Raw genomic sequence first — 21,853 nt, 5'->3', positions numbered from 1 at the left:
ACCCAAACAAGGGCACTGCGTTCATCCACCTCTGGCCTGCTCGCCTCCCTACCACTGAGGAAGTACAGTTCCCGCTCAGCCCAGTCAAAACTGTTCGCTGCTCTGGCTCCCCAATGGTGGAACACACTCCCTCACGACGCCAGGACAGCGGAGTCAATCACCACCTTCCGGAGACACCTGAAACCCCACCTCTTTAAGGAATACCTAGGATAGGATAAAGTAATCCTTCTCACCCCCCCTTAAAAGATTTAGATGCACTATTGTAAAGTGGCTGTTCCACTGGATGTCATAAGGTGAATGCACCAATTTGTAAGTCGCTCTGGATAAGAGCGTCTGCTAAATGACTTAAATGTAAATGTAAATGTAAGTATTGTTTAACTCACTGACCAGGACCCATGAGTTCTTACCTTTGTTCAGTAGAAAAGTCTCCCTCTCTAAACTCTATAGGTAGAATTATAGACCGGTCACTCTTCATGGACACACAGCTGGGAACAGGGGAGGCTGGTCTCTCCTGCTGGATTGGTCTTCAACACAACAGAGACAAACATTACATCTCTCATCTACTCTGAGCTCAGATGGGGAAACATAAGAAGAGTTTCATTCCGTAAGGCTATATATCTCTTTTCAGAAATGTTCATGAATTAGCTTTTATTGTTTAAAGAAGTTATGTTTATGTTGTTTTTTTTTTCTAAATGAGATGACACTTCTATAAACCAATGAGGAGATGGTACGTGGGTACCTGCTTCTATAAACCAATGAGGAGATGGCACGTGGGTACCTGCTTCTATAAACCAATGAGGAGATGCAGCGCGAACTGCGTCACAAATAGAACTGACTTCTCGACGCTCGTTGGCGCGCGAGAGCAGTGTGTCATTTTTATAACTAAATTAATTTAGCGACGCGAGCGTTGTAGTCAGTCTGTCAGCCCCGCTAAAAGGCTGGTGTCGTTACTCTGCCTTCTCCGGGGGATGTTGAGGTAAATTTACTAACCGGGAGGGTTGAATTATGTAATTTATTGGAGGGCTGGAAGACGCACTTTCGAGGTTGTTTACTCACAATATCAGATATTAAATAGATTTTTTATAATGAATGTATACTGAGGTTGAGGTTCTGACTAGTGATTATTTACCCGGGGTTCAATAGCTGCTATTGAGGCACCCTGAAAATAATATTCAAAAGTTTGGTCCTTGGACACAGAGGGGTTAAACACTAACGTTACCGTCCATCTAGTGAAGAGAGGAGAACCGGACAGAGGTAGCCAGCATCCGTCATTGAGAGAGGGAGAAGCCCTCCACGGGATTTAACAGGTGGAAGAAACAACCGGGGAGCTCCATCGGTCCACAAGAAATGCAGACAGCCGGTGATGATGTAGTGGTAGCTATGGTAACTAGGATGCTGCTGGTAGAGTAGCTATGGTAACCAGGATGCTGCTGGTAGAGTAGCTAGCTAGCTTACCGAGCTGTACCGACTAGCTAGGATAACTAGGATGCTGCTGGTAGAGTAGAAAGCTAGCTTACCGAGCTGTACCGACTAGCTAGGATAACGAGGATGCTGCTGGTAGAGTAGCTAGCTAGCTTACCGAGCTGTACCGACTAGCTAGGATAACAAGGATGCTGCTGGTAGAGTAACTAGCTAGATTACCGAGATGATGAATCCGGTGAACCACAAAATGAAACAAGGACAGAGAGTGAAAAGGATCTGGCTACACTCATACTGTCCCTGACCGTAAAGCAAAAAGCAAATTGAACAATACACTTCGGCGTCTCAACACTGTAACAAACTCCGTTGTTATTCCCCAAGATCACCTCAGTCCACTCTGCGCGTAACCGGACAATATCCTTGGTGCCACACCGAACGGGGACGCGGACAGTACTGTACAGGGACGCGGACAGTTCTCTACGGGGACGCGGACAGTTCTGTACGGGGACGAGGACAGTTCTCTACGGGGACGTGGACAGTACTGTACAGGGACGCGGACAGTTCTCTACGGGGACGCGGACAGTTCTGTACGGGGACGAGGACAGTTCTCTACGGGGACGTGGACAGTACTGTACAGGGACGCGGACAGTTCTCTACGGGGACGAGGACAGTTCTGTACGGGGACGTGGACAGTTCTCTACGGGGACGCGGACAGTTCTAACAACGGGACGCTAACAGTTCTCTACGGGACAGCTGTACCACAGTTCTGTACGGGACGCGGACAGTTCTGTACGGGACGTGGACAGTTCTCTACGGGACGCCACAGTTCTGTACGGGACGCTGACAGTTCTGTACGGGACGCTGACAGTTCTGTACGGGACGTGGACAGTTCTGTACGGGGACGTGGACAGTTCTCTACGGGACGTGGACAGTTCTGTACGGGGACGCCGGACAGTTCTGTACGGGGACGAGGACAGTTCTCTACGGGACGTGGACAGTTCTCTACGGGACGTGGACAGTTCTGTACGGGGACGTGGACAGTTCTGTACGGGACGCGGACAGTTCTGTACGGGGACGCGGACAGTTCTGTACGGGGACGGGACAGTTCTGTACGGGGACGCGGACAGTTCTGTACGGGACGGGACAGTTCTGTACGGGGACGACAGTTCTGTACGGGACGCGGACAGTTCTGTACGGGACGTGGACAGTTCTGTACGGGGACGTGGACAGTTCTGTACGGGGACGCGGACAGTTCTGTACGGGACGCGGGTCAGTTCTGTACGGGACGCGGACAGTTCTGTACGGGACGTGGACAGTTCTCTACGGGGACGTGGACAGTTCTCTACGGGGACGCGGACAGTTCTGTACGGGGACGTGGACAGTTCTCTACGGGATGCGGACAGTTCTGTACGGGACGCGGACAGTTCTGTACGGCGAGGACAGTTCTCTTTGGGGACAGTTCTGTACGGGGACGCGGACAGTTCTGTACGGGACGCATGACAGTTCTGTACGGGACGCGGACAGTTCTGTACGGGGACGCGGACAGTTCTGTACGGGACGCGGACAGTTCTACGGGACGGGGACAGTTCTGTACGGGACGCGGGACAGTTCTGCGGGACGTGGACAGTTCTGTACGGGGACGGGGACAGTTCTGTACGGGACGTGGACAGTTCTCTACGGGACGTGGACAGTTCTGTACGGGACGGTGACAGTTCTGTACAGGGACGCGGACAGTTCTTGGGGACGCGGACAGTTCTGTACGGGGACGGGGACAGTTCTGTACGGGACGCTGGACAGTTCTCTAACGCTGACAGTTCTGTACAGGGACGCTGACAGTTCTGTACGGGACGCGGACAGTTCTGTACAGGGAAGCGGACAGTTCTCACGGGACGCTGGACAGTTCTGTACGGGGACGCGGACAGTTCTGTACGGGGACGCACAGTTCTGTACGGGACGCTTGACAGTTCTGTACGGGGACGCGGACAGTTCTCTACGGGGACGTGGACAGTTCTGTAGGGGGACGCGGACAGTTCTGTACGGGGAGGAGGACAGTTCTCTACGGGGACGTGGACAGTTCTCTACTGGGACGTGGACAGTTCTCTACGGGGACGTGGACAGTTCTCTACGGGGACGCGGACAGTTCTGTACGGGGACGCGGACAGTTCTGTACGGGGACGTGGACAGTTCTCTACGGGGACGCGGACAGTTCTGTACGGGGACGCGGACAGTTCTGTACGGGGACGCGCGCAGTGCAGCACAATCAACTAAACCCAGTCTTTACAGTGGGTTACATTAGTAATATTATTTTTTTATTATTATGTAAAACAAACATTTTAAGTTTTTTTATAACAATATGTTGAGATCTGGGACCATATCGCCAAAGTGTCTCAGAGTAGAAAATTGGTCGTATAAGTGCTGATGTAACGGTTGTGAAACGGCTAGCTTAGTTAGCGGTGCGCGCTAAATGGCGTTTCAATCGGTGACGTCACTTGCTCTGAGACCTTGAAGTAGTGGTTCCATTTGCTCTGCAAGGGCCGCGGCTTTTGTGGAGCGATGGGTAACGATGCTTCGAGGGTGACTGTTGTTGATGTGTGCAGAGGGTCCCTGGTTAGTGCCCAGGTATGGGCGAGGGGACGGTCTAAAGTTATACTGTTACACTAAGAATAAAGACATTTTACACTTATGGGTATAAGTGGGTGGGTAACTATGCATGAAGTCTCTAGTCCCACCTAGTCGGCAGATATTTAGGACACCTCGTGAGCTGTCCTAAGTAGTTAAGAGTTAACAGCAGCTGTCCTACGTAGTTAAGAGTTAACAACAGCTGTCCTAAGTAGTTAAGAGTTAACAGCAGCTGTCCTAAGTAGTTAAGAGTTAACAGCAGCTGTCCTAAGTAGTTAAGAGTTAACAGCAGGTGTCCTAAGTAGTTAAGAGTTAACAGCAGCTGTCCTAAGTAGTTAAGAGTTAACAGCAGGTGTCTTGATAATACTATAGAATAATGCAGTGAGTCAGTGGTTCCTGAGCCACATGTAATTGCTTTGAGTAGTTAAAATAATGTTTTATATTTGATATGATCAATACATTAATAATATAGAACTACATGCAACAGTATGTCTTGTGCTTTTGGCAATGATTTATGTATAATATGTTAACAAGTGTAATAAGTCATAGCATTTTGTCTTCACAGCAATTTGATTTCTGAAGACTAACTTTTTCATTTGGAGCACTGGTTCTACCAAAAAAAACTTGTTCTGATGGAGGGCTAATCCTCAAAACATTAACCTTTTAGTGGTTCCAACCAAAAATATATAACTTTTATTGATTTCATATATTAAGGAAGTGATAGAAGCCTTTTTGGTTCTAGAAGGAACCTTCTGTTCTTAGAGTGTGTAATAATAAACACGTTGTTCTTCTGATGATTTAATTATCTACATCATGTTATTTCAAGTTCTACCTTTGGAGCACAACATCCTGTTGTTAAAAATAATCCTAAATTGGTTAATTGAAGTTAATTAAATTTTTTAGTTTTACCTTCATTTAACCAGGCAAGAAGAACATATTCTTATTTTCAATGACAGCCTGGGAACAGTGGGTTAACTGCCTGTTCAGGGGCAGAACGACAGATTTGTACCTTGTCAGCTCGGGGGTTTGAACTCGCAACCTTCCGGTTACTAGTCCAACGCTCTAACCACTAGGCTACGCTGCCATATTACACCCTAGGCATCTAGGGTGTAATATGTGTTAGATGAAAATGAACATTGTATGCAACGTTGTAGGCAACATTATTGGCAAGGGACTTTGCCTACTATGCCAAAGATATTTAGAGTTGTTAAACAGAAGTGTTGATATAACGGTTATATTGTCTAAAAGATGCATTCTATTATATAAGGCAAGAATTAAGAATAGGCAAAGTGGTCGTGTCATGTGAAAATTCTATCAAATGTCTTACATTGCAACGAGTACAGTCAGGGTGCCGCGAACCCCTGCAGAACCTCCACAGACCCCGTATTGAGAACCCCTGCAGTACCTCCACAGACCCCGGATTGAGAACCCCTGCAGTACCTCCACAGACCCCGGATTGAGAACCCCTGCAGTACCTCCACAGACCCCGGATTGAGAACCCCTGCAGTACCTCCACAGACCCCGGATTGAGAACCCCTGCAGTACCTCCACAGACCCCGGATTGAGAACCCCTGCAGTACCTCCCCAGACCCCGGATTGAGAACCCCTGATTTAGCAGATGCTCTTATCCAGAGTGATTTACAGTAAGTGCTTTCATCTTAATTAAGATAGCTACGTGAATATATATACCCATCTAAAATCTATTAGTTAAAAATCTGAGAACAGTAATATTGAAGGTACCCATAAGCAACCATTTCTGATTAAAAAACAAATGTGAACATTTTGGAAATAAACTCATAATAATGATATCAAAAATTGTCATCTCACCTGTTAGCTTTGGTGTCATGTTCCCCAGAGAGACTAATTTTAGAGGCAGGGACCCCCTCCTCTCTCTCCCCAGAGAGACTCATTTTAGAGGCAGGGTCCCCCTCCTTTCTCTCCCAAGAGAGACTCATTTTAGAGCACTGAACCCTAAACAGATATCCAAAATGTTGTTTGTGGTTAGCACAGTAATTATTTAATGTCAATTGTTATAATTTATTATTTATCTCTTATAAAACATTTACTAACAGACACAGAAACAATTAGATGATTTAATGCATCACATGAAAACGTAGTTGTGACATTTCATCTCCATGGTAACTGTTGGTAATAATAATAAGTCACTGTTTGTTAAGGTAGTGTAACGGTTCTCTTGTGGTGAAGGAGAGTCGGATCAAAATGCAGCGTGATGATGATTCATGATATTTTAATGAAGGAAAAAAACTATACAATAAGAAACTACAAAATAATGAAATGTGAAAACCGAAACAGCCCTATCTGGTGCCAAAACAAAGACAATCACCCACAAAACACTCCCGGACGCACATCAAAACAATAGGGAGGGTCCGGGTGGGCGTCTGTCCATGGTGGCGGCTCTGGCGCGGGACGTGGACTCCACTCAATCAATGTCTTAGTCCCTCCTCGCGTCCTAGGATAGTCCACCCTCGCCGCCGACCATGGCCTAGTAGTCCTCACCCAGAACCCCACTGGACTGAGGGGAAGCTCGGCACTGAGAGGAAGCTCGGCACTGAGAGGAAGCTCGGCACTGAGAGGAAGCTCGGCACTGAGAGGAAGCTCGGCACTGAGAGGAAGCTCGGCACTGAGAGGAAGCTCGGCACTGAGAGGAAGCTCGGCACTGAGAGGAAGCTCAGCACTGAGAGGAAGCTCAGGCAGGTAGATAGATCTGGCAGATCCTGGCTGGCTGGCGGTTCTGGCAGATCCTGGCTAACTGGCGGATCTGGAAGAGTCTGGCTGACTGGCGGATCTGGAAGAGTCTGGCTGACTGGTGGATCTTTAAGAGTCTGGCTGACTGGTGGATCTTTAAGAGTCTGGCTGACTGGTGGATCTTTAAGAGTCTGGCTGACTGGCAGATCTGGAAGAGTCTGGCTGACTGGTGGATCCTGGCAGACTGACGGATCTGGCTGCTCCACGCTGACTGGCAGCTCTGGCTGCTCCACGCTGACTGGCGGCTCTGGCTGCTCCACGCTGACTGGCGGCTCTGGCTGCTCCACGCTGACTGGCGGCTCTGGCTGCTCCACGCTGACTGGCGGCTCTGGCTGCTCCACGCTGACTGGCGGCTCTGGCTGCTCCACGCTGACTGGCGGCTCTGGCTGCTCCACGCTGACTGGCGGCTCTGGCTGCTCCACGCTGACTGGCGGCTCTGGCTGCTCCACGCTGACTGGCGGCTCTGGCTGCTCCACGCTGACTGGCGGCTCTGGCTGCTCCACGCTGACTGGCGGCTCTGGCTGCTCCACGCTGACTGGCGGCTCTGGCTGCTCCACGCTGACTGGCGGCTCTGGCTGCTCCACGCTGACTGGCGGCTCTGGCTGCTCCACGCTGACTGGCGGCTCTGGCTGCTCCACGCTGACTGGCGGCTCTGGCTGCTCCACGCTGACTGGCGGCTCTGGCTGCTCCATGTAGGCTGACAGCTCTGACGGCTTCTTACAGACTGGCAGCTCCTTGCAGACTGGCAGCTCCTTGCAGACTGGCAGCTCTGGCTGCTCCATGTAGACTGGCAGCTCTGGCTGCTTCATGCAGACTGGCAGCTCTGGCTGCTCCATGCAGACTGGCAGCTCTGGCTGCTCCATGCAGACTGGCAGCTCTGGCTGCTTCATGCAGACTGGCAGCTCTGGCAGCGCTGAACAGGAGGGAGACTCCGGCAGCGCTGGAGATGAGGAAGGCTCTGGCAGCGCTAGATAGGCGGGAGACTCCGGCAGCGCTGTAGAGGAGGAAGTCTCTGGCTGCGCTGAACAGGCGGGAGACTCCGGCAGCGCTGGAGAGGCGAGGCGCACTGTAGGCCTGATGCGTGGTGCTGGCAGTGGTGGGACTGGGCCGAGAACACGCACAGGAAGCCTGGTGCGGGGAGCTGCCACCGGAGGGCTGGTGCGTGAAGGTGGTACTGGATAGACCGGACCGTGCAGGCGCACTGGAGCTCTTGAGCACCGAGCCTGCCCAACCTTACCTGGCTCGATGCCCACTCTAGCCCGGCCGATACGACTTTGCTAGATACCCCCACTAAGCCACACAACCAATACCTAACAAAACCCCAAGACAAAACACACCACAATAAACCCATGTCACACCCCGGCCTGACTAAATAAATAAAGACAAACACAATATACTTCGACCAGGGCGTGACATGGAGTTATAGACAGTACAACAATAATAACAATAATAATAATAATAATAATAATAATAATAAGTCACTGTTTATTAAGGTAGTTATAGACAGTACAGCAACAATAATAATAATAATAATAGTAATAATAATAATAATAATAATAATAAGTCACTGTTAATTAAGGTAGTTATAGACAGTACAGCAACAATAATAATAATAATAATAGTAATAATAATAATAATAATAATAATAAGTCACTGTTTGTTAAGGTAGTTATAGACAGTACAGCAACAATAACAATAATAATAATAATAATAATAGTAATAATAATAATAATAATAATAATAAGTCACTGTTTGTTAAGGTAGTTATAGACAGTACAAACAACAATAATAATAATAATAATAATAATAATAATAAGTCACTGTTTGTTAAGGTAGTTATAGACAGTACAGCAACAATAATAATAATAATAATAATAAGTCACTGTTTGTTAAGGTAGTTATAGACAGTACAGCAACAATAATAATAATAATAATAATAATAACAATAACAATAATAATAAGTCACTGTTTGTTAATGTAGTTATAGACAGTACAGCAACAATAATAATAATAATAATAATAATAATAATAATAATAATAATAATAATAATAAGTCACTGTTTGTTAAGGTAGTTATAGACAGTACAGCAACAATAATAATAATAATAATAATAAGTCACTGTTTGTTAAGGTAGTTATAGACAGTACAGCAACAATAATAATAATAATAATAATAATAATAATAATAAGTCACTGTTTGTTAAGGTAGTTCTAGACAGTACAGTAACAATAATAATAATAATAATAATAATAATAACAATAATAACAATAATAAGTCACTGTTTGTTAAGGTAGTTATAGACAGTACAGCAACAATAATAATAATAAGTCACTGTTTGTTAAGGTAGTTATAGACAGTACAGCAACAATAATAATAATAATAATAATAATAATAATAATAATAATAATAATAATAAGACACTGTTTGTTAAGGTAGTTATAGACAGTACAGCAACAACAACAACAATAATAATAATAAGTCACTGTTTGTTAATGTAGTTATAGACAGTACAGCAATAATAATAATAATAATAATAATAATAATAATAATAATAATAATAATAAGTCACTGTTTGTTAAGGTAGTTATAGACAGTACAGCAACAATAATAATAATAATAATAATAACCAAGTCACTGTTTGTTAACCAGATATAACCAGTACAGCAACAACAATAATAATAATAATAATAATAATAATAATAATAATAATAATAAGTCACTGTTTGTTAAGGTAGTTATAGACAGTACAGCAACAACAATAATAATAATAATAAGTCACTGTTTGTTAAGGTAGTTATAGACAGTACAGCAACAATAATAATAATAATAATAATAATAATAATAATAATAATAATAATAAGTCACTGTTTGTTAAGGTAGTTATAGACAGTACAGCAACAATAATAATAATAATAATAATAATAATAATAATAATAATAATAAGTCACTGTTTGTTAAGGTAGTTATAGACAGTACAGCAACAACAATAATAAATAATAATAATAACAATAATAATAATAATAATAATAAGTCACTGTTTGTTAAGGTATTTATAGACAGTACAGCAACAATAATAATAATAATAATAATAAGTCACTGTTTGTTAAGGTAGACAGTACAGCAACACCAGGCCATGTCTCACAATTATTTGTATTAATCAAAGTAGAATACTTTCAATCTGTTATTTACTAAACGTATCTGAGAATAAAGGCAGAAGGGATAAAACGATCATCTGAGGGGGAAATCATTGATCCATTCTGAAAGTTTATTTGCCATAAGTTAGTGATATGTTATATAATGTAAAGTAGACTAGGTTATAATGTATAGTGGTGGGTTGTTAGTGATATGTTATATAATGTAAAGTAGACTAGGTTATAATGTATAGTAGTGGGTTGTTAGTGATATGTTATATAATGTAAAGTAGACTAGGTTATAATGTATAGTGGTGGGTTGTTAGTGGTATGTTATATAATGTAAAGTAGACTAGGTTATAATGTATAGTAGTGGTTTGTTAGTGATATGTTATATAATGTAAAGTAGACTAGGTTATAATGTATAGTAGTGGTTTGTTAGTGATATGTAGATGTTATATAATGTAAAGTAGACTAGGTTATAATGTATAGTAGTGGTTTGTTAGTGATATGTAGATGTTATATTATGTAAAGTAGGCTAGGTTATAATGTATAGTAGTGGTTTGTTAGTGATATGTAGATGTTATATTATGTAAAGTAGACTAGGTTATAATGTATAGTAGTGGTTTGTTAGTGATATGTAGATGTTATATTATGTAAAGTAGGCTAGGTTATAATGTATAGTAGTGGTTTGTTAGTGATATGTAGATGTTATATTATGTAAAGTAGACTAGGTTATAATGTATAGTAGTGGGTTGTTAGTGATATGTAGATGTTATATTATGTAAAGTAGGCTAGGTTATAATGTATAGTAGTGGGTTGGTAGTGATATGTAGATGTTATATTATGTAAAGTAGACTAGGTTATAATGTATACTAGCAATTTGTTAGTGATATGTAGATGTTATATTATGTAAAGTAGACTAGGTTATAATGTATACTAGCAATTTGTTAGTGATATGCAGATCGAGGTCTATACCTCAGCTATAACCTACATATCATAGATGCCCAGTCTAAACCTGTTCAGATCAGTTCACATAATGTTATAGTCCTTCCAGTAGCAGGACAGAGAATGTACTGTATATAACCTACATATCATAGATGACCAGTCTAAACCTGTTCAGATCAGTTCACATAATGTTATAGTCCTTCCAGTAGCAGGACAGAGAATGTATGTATATAACCTACATATCATAGATGACCAGTCTAAACCTGTTCAGATCAGTTCACATAATGTTATAGTCCTTCCAGTAGCAGGACAGAGAATGTACTGTATATAACCTACATATCATAGATGACCAGTCTAAACCTGTTCAGATCAGTTCACATAATGTTATAGTCCTTCCAGTAGCAGGACAGAGAATGTACTGTATATAACCTACATATCATAGATGACCAGTCTAAACCTGTTCAGATCAGTTCACAGAGACCATCAGGTTTGTCAGCATGATAAGTGATCATAACTCCAACCTACTCTGACTATTTAATGTCTGACATCGACTAACCTTATAATAGTGTGTAGAAAGCCAAGACCAACGAGAGTTTGCCCATCTTTCCTACGTCTCAACACATTTATCTGACTTCTAATGTACTGAGAAATATGTGCCACAGTTTCAACAGCCATTTTATAACTGCGTAGGCTACAAACATACTTTTAATTTCATATGAAGAAATCACATAACTTACAGTCACTGGAGCAGACGCCTGTTTTCTTACAGATGAAGTAGCTTTCATAGACAACTCATTCAACCAGCCTAAACAACAGTAAATAAAAGATGTCAAATGGTCAAAAGTGAATCCTGATAGAGTCATATACATTAGAGAGAGGTATATATATCCTGATAGAGTCATATACATTAGAGAGAGGTATATATATCCTGATAGAGTCATACACATTAGAGAGAGGTATATATATCCTGATAGAGCCATATACATGAAAGACAGGTGTTTTGCTACAGATGTAGGATCTTAATTTGAGACAGTTTACTGAAGCAGAAAAATTATGTGGATTATAATTAACATTTTAAAGTGTAAAGTGGAAATGACAAACTTCAGAAGCCTTTTAAAACATCAAATACACTACAAGTTTTAGTTTTCCTGCAACAGGGTGATCAAAATCAGATCCTACATCTGTACAGAGATGATGTCTTTATCTGAAAAATGAAGTTTGAGTTATTAGCAATGAAGTTGCAACTGTCAGCTGCTGTAAACCTAAGTGACTGGATGTTATAGACCCCAATCTGAACAGTTTCTTCCCGTGGTTATAGCCTTTAGCTCTATGCTCACTCTACCTAGTTCAATATATTGTTGTACGTAAACTTTGTGCAAACTCCACCGCCTGTATTCTGTCTCTTAATGTTTTCTTTCACAAGCAGCACCATGTCACCATGTTAAATAATGTGTACAGATGTAGGATCTTTCCAACTCTGAGGACATGTCATTGTGATGTCATTTATTACATTTCAACCTGTTGATAAAGGCAACTAGAAGGCTGAACCCAGAAGACAACTCTAAATCAACACTTACTGATATTATCCTAAAATCCTTTCACTCGTATTATTGTGTCTCTTTGTTCAACGAATGTCTGGCAGCCTGTGATGTTAATATAGTTGAAAACAGCAGGCAGGGAGGTCAACACCCTACAGGCAGCCTGTGATGTTAATATAGTTGAAAACAGCAGGCAGGGAGGTAAACACCCTACAGGCAGCCTGTGATGTTAATATAGTTGAAAACAGCAGGCAGGAGGTCAACACCCTACAGGCAGTCTGTGATGTTAATATAGTTGAAAACAGCAGATGTTAATATAGTTGAAAACAGCAGGCAGGGAGGTCAACACCCTACAGGCAGCCTGTGATGTTAATATAGTTGAAAACAGCAGGCAGGGAGGTCAACACCCTACAGGCAGCCTGTGATGTTAATATAGTTGAAAACAGCAGGCAGGGAGGTCAACACCCTACAGGCAGCCTGTGATGTTAATATAGTTGAAAACAGCAGGCAGGGAGGTCAACACCCTACAGGCAGCCTGTGATGTTAATATAGTTGAAAACAGCAGGCAGGGAGGTCAACACCCTACAGGCAGCCTGTGCAATATAGTTTAAAACAGTGGACAGGGAGGTCAACACCCTACAGGCAGCCTGTGATGTTAATATAGTTGAAAACAGCAGGCAGGGAGGTCAACACCCTACAGGCAGCCTGTGCTGTTAATATAGTTGAAAACAGCAGGCAGGGAGGTCAACACCCTACAGGCAGCCTGTGATGTTAATATAGTTGAAAACAGCAGGCAGGGAGGTCAACACCCTACAGGCAGCCTGTGCTGTTAATATAGTTGAAAACAGCAGGCAGGGAGGTCAACACCCTACAGGCAGCCTGTGATGTTAATATAGTTGAAAACAGCAGGCAGGGAGGTCAACACCCTACAGGCAGCCTGTGATGTTAATATAGTTGAAAACAGCAGGCAGGGAGGTCAACACCCTACAGGCAGCCTGTGATGTTAATATAGTTGAAAACAGCAGGCAGGGAGGTCAACACCCTACAGGCAGCCTGTGATGTTAATATAGTTGAAAACAGCAGGCAGGGAGGTCAACACCCTACAGGCAGCCTGTGATGTTAATATAGTTGAAAACAGCAGGCAGGGAGGTCAACACCCTACAGGCAGCCTGTGATGTTAATATAGTTGAAAACAGCAGGCAGGAGGTCAACACCCTAGGCAGCCTGTGATGTTAATATAGTTGAAAACAGCAGGCAGGGAGGTCAACACCCTACAGGCAGCCTGTGATGTTAATATAGTTGAAAACAGCAGACAGGGAGGTCAACACCTACAGGCAGCCTGTGCTGTTAATATAGTTGAAAACAGCTGGCAGGGAGGTAAACACCCTACAGGCAGCCTGTGCTGTTAATATAGTTGAAAACAGCAGGCAGGGAGGTCAACACCCTACAGGCAGCCTGTGATGTTAATATAGTTGAAAACAGCAGACAGGGAGGTCAACACCCTACAGGCAGCCTGTGCTGTTAATATAGTTGAAAACAGCAGACAGGGAGGTCAACACCCTACAGGCAGCCTGTGATGTTAATATAGTTGAAAACAGCAGGCAGGGAGGTCAACACCCTACAGGCAGCCTGTGCTGTTAATATAGTTGAAAACAGCAGGCAGGGAGGTCAACACCCTACAGGCAGCCTGTGCTGTTAATATAGTTGAAAACAGCAGGCAGGGAGGTCAACACCCTACAGGCAGCCTGTGCTGTTAATATAGTTGAAAACAGCAGGCAGGGAGGTCAACACCCTACAGGCAGCCTGTGATGTTAATATAGTTGAAAACAGCAGGCAGGGAGGTCAACACCCTACAGGCAGCCTGTGCTGTTAATATAGTTGAAAACAGTGGACAGGGAGGTCAACACCCTACAGGCAGCCTGTGCTGTTAATATAGTTGAAAACAGCAGGCAGGAGGTCAACACCCTACGGCAGCCTGTGCTGTTAATATAGTTGAAAACAGCAGGCAGGGAGGTCAACACCCTACAGGCAGCCTGTGATGTTAATATAGTTGAAAACAGCAGGCAGGGAGGTCAACACCCTACAGGCAGCCTGTGCTGTTAATATAGTTGAAAACAGCAGGCAGGGAGGTCAACACCCTACAGGCAGCCTGTGATGTTAATATAGTTGAAAACAGCAGGCAGGGAGGTCAACACCCTACAGGCAGCCTGTGATGTTAATATAGTTGAAAACAGCAGGCAGGGAGGGCAGCCTGTGATGTTAATATAGTTGAACAGCAGGCAGGAGGTCAACACCCTACAGGCAGCCTGTGATGTTAATATAGTTGAAAACAGCAGGCAGGGAGGTCAACACCCTACAGGCAGCCTGTGATGTTAATATAGTTGAAAACAGCAGGCAGGAGGTCAACACCCTACAGGCAGCCTGTGATGTTAATATAGTTGAAAACAGCAGGCAGGGAGGTCAACACCCTACAGGCAGCCTGTGATGTTAATATAGTTGAAAACAGCAGGCAGGGAGGTCAACACCCTACAGGCAGCCTGTGATGTTAATATAGTTGAAAACAGCAGGCAGGGAGGTCAACACCCTACAGGCAGCCTGTGCTGTTAATATAGTTGAAAACAGCTGGCAGGGAGGTAAACACCCTACAGGCAGCCTGTGATGTTAATATAGTTGAAAACAGCAGGCAGGGAGGTCAACACCCTACAGGCAGCCTGTGATGTTAATATAGTTGAAAACAGCAGACAGGGAGGTCAACACCCTACAGGCAGCCTGTGCTGTTAATATAGTTGAAAACAGCAGACAGGGAGGTCAACACCCTACAGGCAGCCTGTGATGTTAATATAGTTGAAAACAGCAGGCAGGGAGGTCAACACCCTACAGGCAGCCTGTGCTGTTAATATAGTTGAAAACAGCAGGCAGGGAGGTCAACACCCTACAGGCAGCCTGTGCTGTTAATATAGTTGAAAACACAGGCAGGAGGTCAACACCCTACAGGCAGCCTGTGCTGTTAATATAGTTGAAAACAGCAGGCAGGGAGGTCAACACCCTACAGGCAGCCTGTGCTGTTAATATAGTTGAAAACAGCAGGCAGGGAGGTCAAAACCCTACAGGCAGCCTGTGATGTTAATATAGTTGAAAACAGCAGACAGGGAGGTCAACACCCTACAGGCAGCCTGTGCTGTTAATATAGTTGAAAACAGCAGGCAGGGAGGTCAACACCCTACAGGCAGCCTGTGCTGTTAATATAGTTGAAAACAGCAGGCAGGGAGGTCAACACCCTACAGGCAGCCTGTGCTGTTAATATAGTTGAAAACAGCAGGCAGGGAGGTCAACACCCTACAGGCAGCCTGTGATGTTAATATAGTTGAAAACAGCAGGCAGGGAGGTCAACACCCTACAGGCAGCCTGTGATGTTAATATAGTTGAAAACAGCAGGCAGGGAGGTCAACACCCTACAGGCAGCCTGTGCTGTTAATATAGTTGAAAACAGCAGACAGGGAGGTCAACACCCTACGTATTGCACCAATAGGGTTAACCCACATGGTGGGAATTGTTACCTGGCTCACACAAAAGCATGTCTCAGACAACACCTCTGACACCAATGTAGCAAACAGCGGGGCAGGGAAGTGAACCCAGGTTGCATGTGTTAAAGGTGAACAACCTACGCATCGCACCACTGGCATCAATTGGGTAACTTGGTTGGAATTGTGACGTGGCTCATATAGTGAGGATCACTACACTATAGAGGAACTATGATACAATTACATTATCATATGAAATGTAGAGGATCACTACACTATAGAGGAACTATGACACAATTACATTATCATATGAAATGTAGAGGAACTATGATACAATTACATTATCATATGAAATGTAGAGGATCACTACACTATAGAGGAACTATGATACAATTATATTATCATATGAAATGTAGAGGATCACTACACTATAGAGGAACTATGACACAATTACATTATCATATGAAATGTAGAGGAACTATGATACAATTACATTATCATATGAAATGTAGAGGATCACTACACTATAGAGGAACTATGATACAATTATATTATCATATGAAATGTAGAGGATCACTATACTATAGAGCAACTATGATACAATTACATTATCATATGAAATGTAGAGGATCACTACACTATAGAGGAACTATGATACAATTATATTATCATATGAAATGTAGAGGATCACTATACTATAGAGCAACTATGATACAATTACATTATCATATGAAATGTAGAGGATCACTACACTATAGAGGAACTATGACACAATTACATTATCATATGAAATGTAGAGGAACTATGATACAATTACATTATCACATGAAATGTAGAGGATCACTACACTATAGAGGAACTATGATACAATTACATTATCATATGAAATGTAGAGGAACTATGATACAATTACATTATCATATGAAATGTTAAATGCAGAACTATAATATATGAATATTGATATATTGAATTTGACTTGACCACGTCCAGTCAGCTCCATGTTGTATGATTAAACTGACACCAACCTGTCTCAGTAGAAGTAGACTGTTAGGAGTGTTTTACTTCACTATACTAACATTACACCATACATTTAATTTATCTACTGTTAGGACTGTTTTACTGTCATTCACTATACTAACATTACACCAGACATTTAATGTATCTACTGTTAGGAGTGTTTTACTGTCATTCACTATACTAACATTACACCAGACATTTAATTTATCTACTGTTAGGAGTGTTTTACTGTCATTCACTATACTAACATTACACCAGACATTTAATGTATCTACTGTTAGGAGTGTTTTACTGTCATTCACTATACTAACATTACACCATACATTTAATGTATCTACTGTTAGGAGTGTTTTACTTCCATTCACTATACTAACATTACACCAGACATTTAATGTATCTACTGTTAGGAGTGTTTTACTGTCATTCACTATACTAACATTACACCAGACATTTAATTTATCTACTGTTAGGAGTGTTTTACTGTCATTCACTATACTAACATTACACCAGACATTTAATGTATCTACTGTTAGGAGTGTTTTACTGTCATTCACTATACTAACATTACACCAGACATTTAATTTATCTACTGTTAGGAGTGTTTTACTTCACTATACTAACATTACACCAGACATTTAATGTCTCTACTGTTAGGAGTGTTTTACTGTCATTCACTATACTAACATTACACCAGACATTTAATGTCTCTACACACTTTACAATAATCCCTGGCAGGATTCTCACCTTGTAGCCTGAATTCACAACCAGAACATGTCAAGTCATTGAGATATTTTCTGTTCTGTTCTGTATATTCTGATGGATGAGGCCTGAATGTGAATCTAACTGAAGCTGGCTAACTTTAGAAAACCAGTATATCTGGCTAGTATCATAGTTTACCCCTCAGGCTACGTTCAGGTTTCAGCATCAGGCAGGTATCAACATGCCGAGTCGTAGGCAACAACCTGGGTTGTATTCATTAGTTTACTCCACAGCCAACAGTTTTAAAATGTTGCTGTCACGCCCCTGACCACAGAGAGCCCTTGGTTCTCTATGGTGTTGTAGATAAGAGGGGTGTTATAGACCTATGATACAGTTCACCCTGGTCTATAGACCTATGATACAGTAGGAGATCACCCTGCTCTATAGACCTATGATACAGTAGGAGATCACCCTGGTCTATAGGCCTATGATACAGTAGGAGATCACCCTGGTCTATAGACCTATGATACAGTAGGAGATCACCCTGGTCTATAGACCTATGATACAGTACACTCTTAGACTAAAGGGTTCCAAACAGGTCCTCTGGCTGTCCCCATAGGAGAACGCTTTTGGGTTCCAGGTAGAATTCTCCTGGCTTCTATGTAGAACCCTCTGTGGAAAGGGTTCTTCATGGAACTCAAAAGGGTTCTACCTAGTACCAAAAAGGGTTCTACAAAGGGTTATCCTATGGGGACAGCCAAAGAACCCTTTTAGATTCTAGATAGTGTAGGAGTGATCACCTTGGGGCACACAGATGGGCACAGAACAAATTCACCCCACACATCTAATTAATATCAATTAACATTTTAAGGAGAGTAGGACTATTATAACACTGTCCACCAGAAATATCATCAACTATATGAATATACATAACAATATCATCAACTATATGAATACACATAACAATATCATCAACTATATGAATACACATAACAATATCATCAACTATATGAATACTAACAATATCATCAACTATATGAATACACATAACAATATCATCAACTATATGAATACAACAATATCATCAACTATATGAATACACATAACAATATCATCAACTATATGAATACACATAACAATATCATCAACTATATGAATACACATAACAATATCATCAACTATATGAATACAACAATATCATCAACTATATGAATACACACAACAATATCATCAACTATATGAATACACATAACAATATCATCAACTATATAACAATATCATCAACTATATGAATACAACAATATCATCAACTATATGAATACAACAATATCATCAACTATATGAATACACATAACAATATCATCAACTATATGAATACACATAACAATATCATCAACTATATAACAATATCATCAACTATATGAACACACATAACAATATCATCAACTATATGAATACAACAATATCATCAACTATATGAATACAACAATATCATCAACTATATGAATACACATAACAATATCATCAACTATATGAATACATAACAATATCATCAACTATATGAATACACATAACAATATCATCAACTATATGAATACACATAACAATATCATCAACTATATGAATACACATAACAATATCATCAACTATATGAATACACATAACAATATCATCAACTATATGAATACACATAACAATATCATCAACTATATGAATACACATAACAATATCATCAACTATATGAATACACATAACAATATCATCAACTATATGAATACACACAACAATATCATCAACTATATGAATACACATAACAATATCATCAACTATATGAATACACATAACAATATCATCAACTATATGAATACACATAACAATATCATCAACTATATGAATACACATAACAATATCATCAACTATATGAATATAACAATATCATCAACTATATGAATACACATAACAATATCATCAACTATATGAATATAACAATATCATCAACTATATGAATACACATAACAATATCATCAACTATATGAATACACATAACAATATCATCAACTATATGAATACACATAACAATATCATCAACTATATGAATACACATAACAATATCATCAACTATATGAATACACATAACAATATCATCAACTATATGAATACACATAACAATATCATCAACTATATGAATACACATAACAATATCATCAACTATATGAATATAACAATATCATCAACTATATGAATATAACAATATCATCAACTATATGAATACACATAACAATATCATCAACTATATAACAATATCATCAACTATATGAACACACACAACAATATCATCAACTATATGAAAACACATAACAATCGTTCGTCTTACCTTTTATCTCTCAATAGAAACACAGTCTGGAATGATCATCAGGTCGTCAAAAGTGAGTTTCATTTGCTCTGCTCATTTACATATCAGGTTCTGCCTGTTCTCTCTCCCTCCCTCTCTCTTTACAGCTCTTACAATGTGCCTTGGCATACATTCTACAACTGTCTGGAACTCTATTCTTCTGTCTCTCTCCATCACTTTCTCTGTGTCGTCTGTTGCTGTCTCTGTGTCTTGTTTGGTGTCTCTCTCCATCACATCCTTTTCTGTTGCTGTCTCTGTGTCTCGTCTGTGTCTCTCTCCATCACCAGAAAATGTTGAGGGTTAGGCCTTCTAGAATACAACATTAACAACATGACAACACTACTACATAACACCATTAAATACAGTTGAGGGTTACTACAATACAACATGACAACACAACTACATAACACCATTAAATACAGTTGAGGGTTACTACAATACAACATGACAACACAACTACATAACACCATTAAATACAGTTGAGGGTTACTACAATACAACATGACAACACAACTACATAACACCATTAAATACAGTTGAGGGTTACTACAATACAACATGACAACACAACTACATAACACCATTAAATACAGTTGAGGGTTACTACAATACAACATGACAACACAACTACATAACACCATTAAATACAGTTGAGGGTTACTACAATACAACATGACAACACAACTACATAACACCATTAAATACAGTTGAGGGTTACTACAATACAACAACACAACTGACAATTAAATACAACTACATAACTTAAATACAACTACATAACACCATTAAATACAGTTGAGGGTTACTACAATACAACATGACAACACAACTACATAACACCATTAAATACAGTTGAGGGTTACTACAATACAACATGACAACACAACTACATAACACCATTAAATACAGTTGAGGGTTACTACAATATAACATGACAACACAACTACATAACACCATTAAATACAGTTGAGGGTTACTACAATACAACATGACAACACAACTACATAACACCATTAAATACAGTTGAGGGTTACTACAATACAACATGACAACACAACTACATAACACCATTAAATACAGTTGAGGGTTACTACAATACAACATGACAACACAACTACATAACACCATTAAATACAACTACATAACACCATTAAATACAACTACATAACACCATTAAATACAGTTGAGGGTTACTACAATACAACATGACAACACAACTACATAACACCATTAAATACAACTACATTTTACCATTAAATACAACTACATAACACCATTAAATACAGTTGAGGGTTACTACAATACAACATGACAACACAACTACATAACACCATTAAATACAGTTGAGGGTTACTACAATACAACATGACAACACAACTACATAACACCATTAAATACAGTTGAGGGTTACTACAATACAACATGACAACACAACTACATAACACCATTAAATACAGTTGAGGGTTACTACAATACAACATGACAACACAACTACATAACACCATTAAATACAACTACATAACACCATTAAATACAGTTGAGGGTTACTACAATACAACATGACAACACAACTACATAACACCATTAAATACAGTTGAGGGTTACTACAATACAACATGACAACACAACTACATAACACCATTAAATACAGTTGAGGGTTACTACAATACAACATGACAACACAACTACATAACACCATTAAATACAACTACTATAACACAACATTACAATACAACTACATAACACCATTAAATACAGTTGAGGGTTACTACAATACAACATGACAACACACACAACTACAT

The 21,853-nt window shown here is 40.8% G+C and overlaps 2 long non-coding RNA genes across 51 annotated transcripts; one reads left to right on the top strand and one right to left on the bottom strand.

The window, feature by feature from the left end:
• LOC127924795 (uncharacterized) lies at positions 1-20,256 on the bottom strand. The gene is made up of 4 exons (XR_008118859.1): positions 20,034-20,256; positions 11,622-11,689; positions 5,866-6,009; positions 1-524 (listed from the first exon to the last, which is right to left on the bottom strand). It is a non-coding gene; the product is annotated as an uncharacterized LOC127924795 (long non-coding RNA).
• On the top strand, positions 11,696-16,245 carry LOC127924794 (uncharacterized). 50 transcript variants are annotated; one of them, XR_008118841.1, is made up of 8 exons: positions 11,696-12,565; positions 13,224-13,571; positions 13,858-13,973; positions 14,032-14,263; positions 14,552-14,609; positions 14,824-15,171; positions 15,230-15,345; positions 15,402-16,245. It is a non-coding gene; the product is annotated as an uncharacterized LOC127924794 (long non-coding RNA). The 50 variants fall into 50 exon arrangements; XR_008118822.1 differs by having other exon boundaries at positions 14,824-15,229; positions 15,288-15,345; XR_008118832.1 differs by having other exon boundaries at positions 14,824-15,345; positions 15,402-15,517; positions 15,576-16,245.
• Positions 20,257-21,853: the final 1,597 nt, after the last annotated feature.

This window comes from Oncorhynchus keta, unplaced genomic scaffold (assembly GCF_023373465.1).
Source record: "Oncorhynchus keta strain PuntledgeMale-10-30-2019 unplaced genomic scaffold, Oket_V2 Un_contig_4567_pilon_pilon, whole genome shotgun sequence".
Lineage (NCBI taxonomy): Eukaryota > Metazoa > Chordata > Actinopteri > Salmoniformes > Salmonidae > Oncorhynchus > Oncorhynchus keta.
Note: the sequence above shows the minus strand (reverse complement) of the source record. Positions and strands in the feature narration are given on the sequence as shown.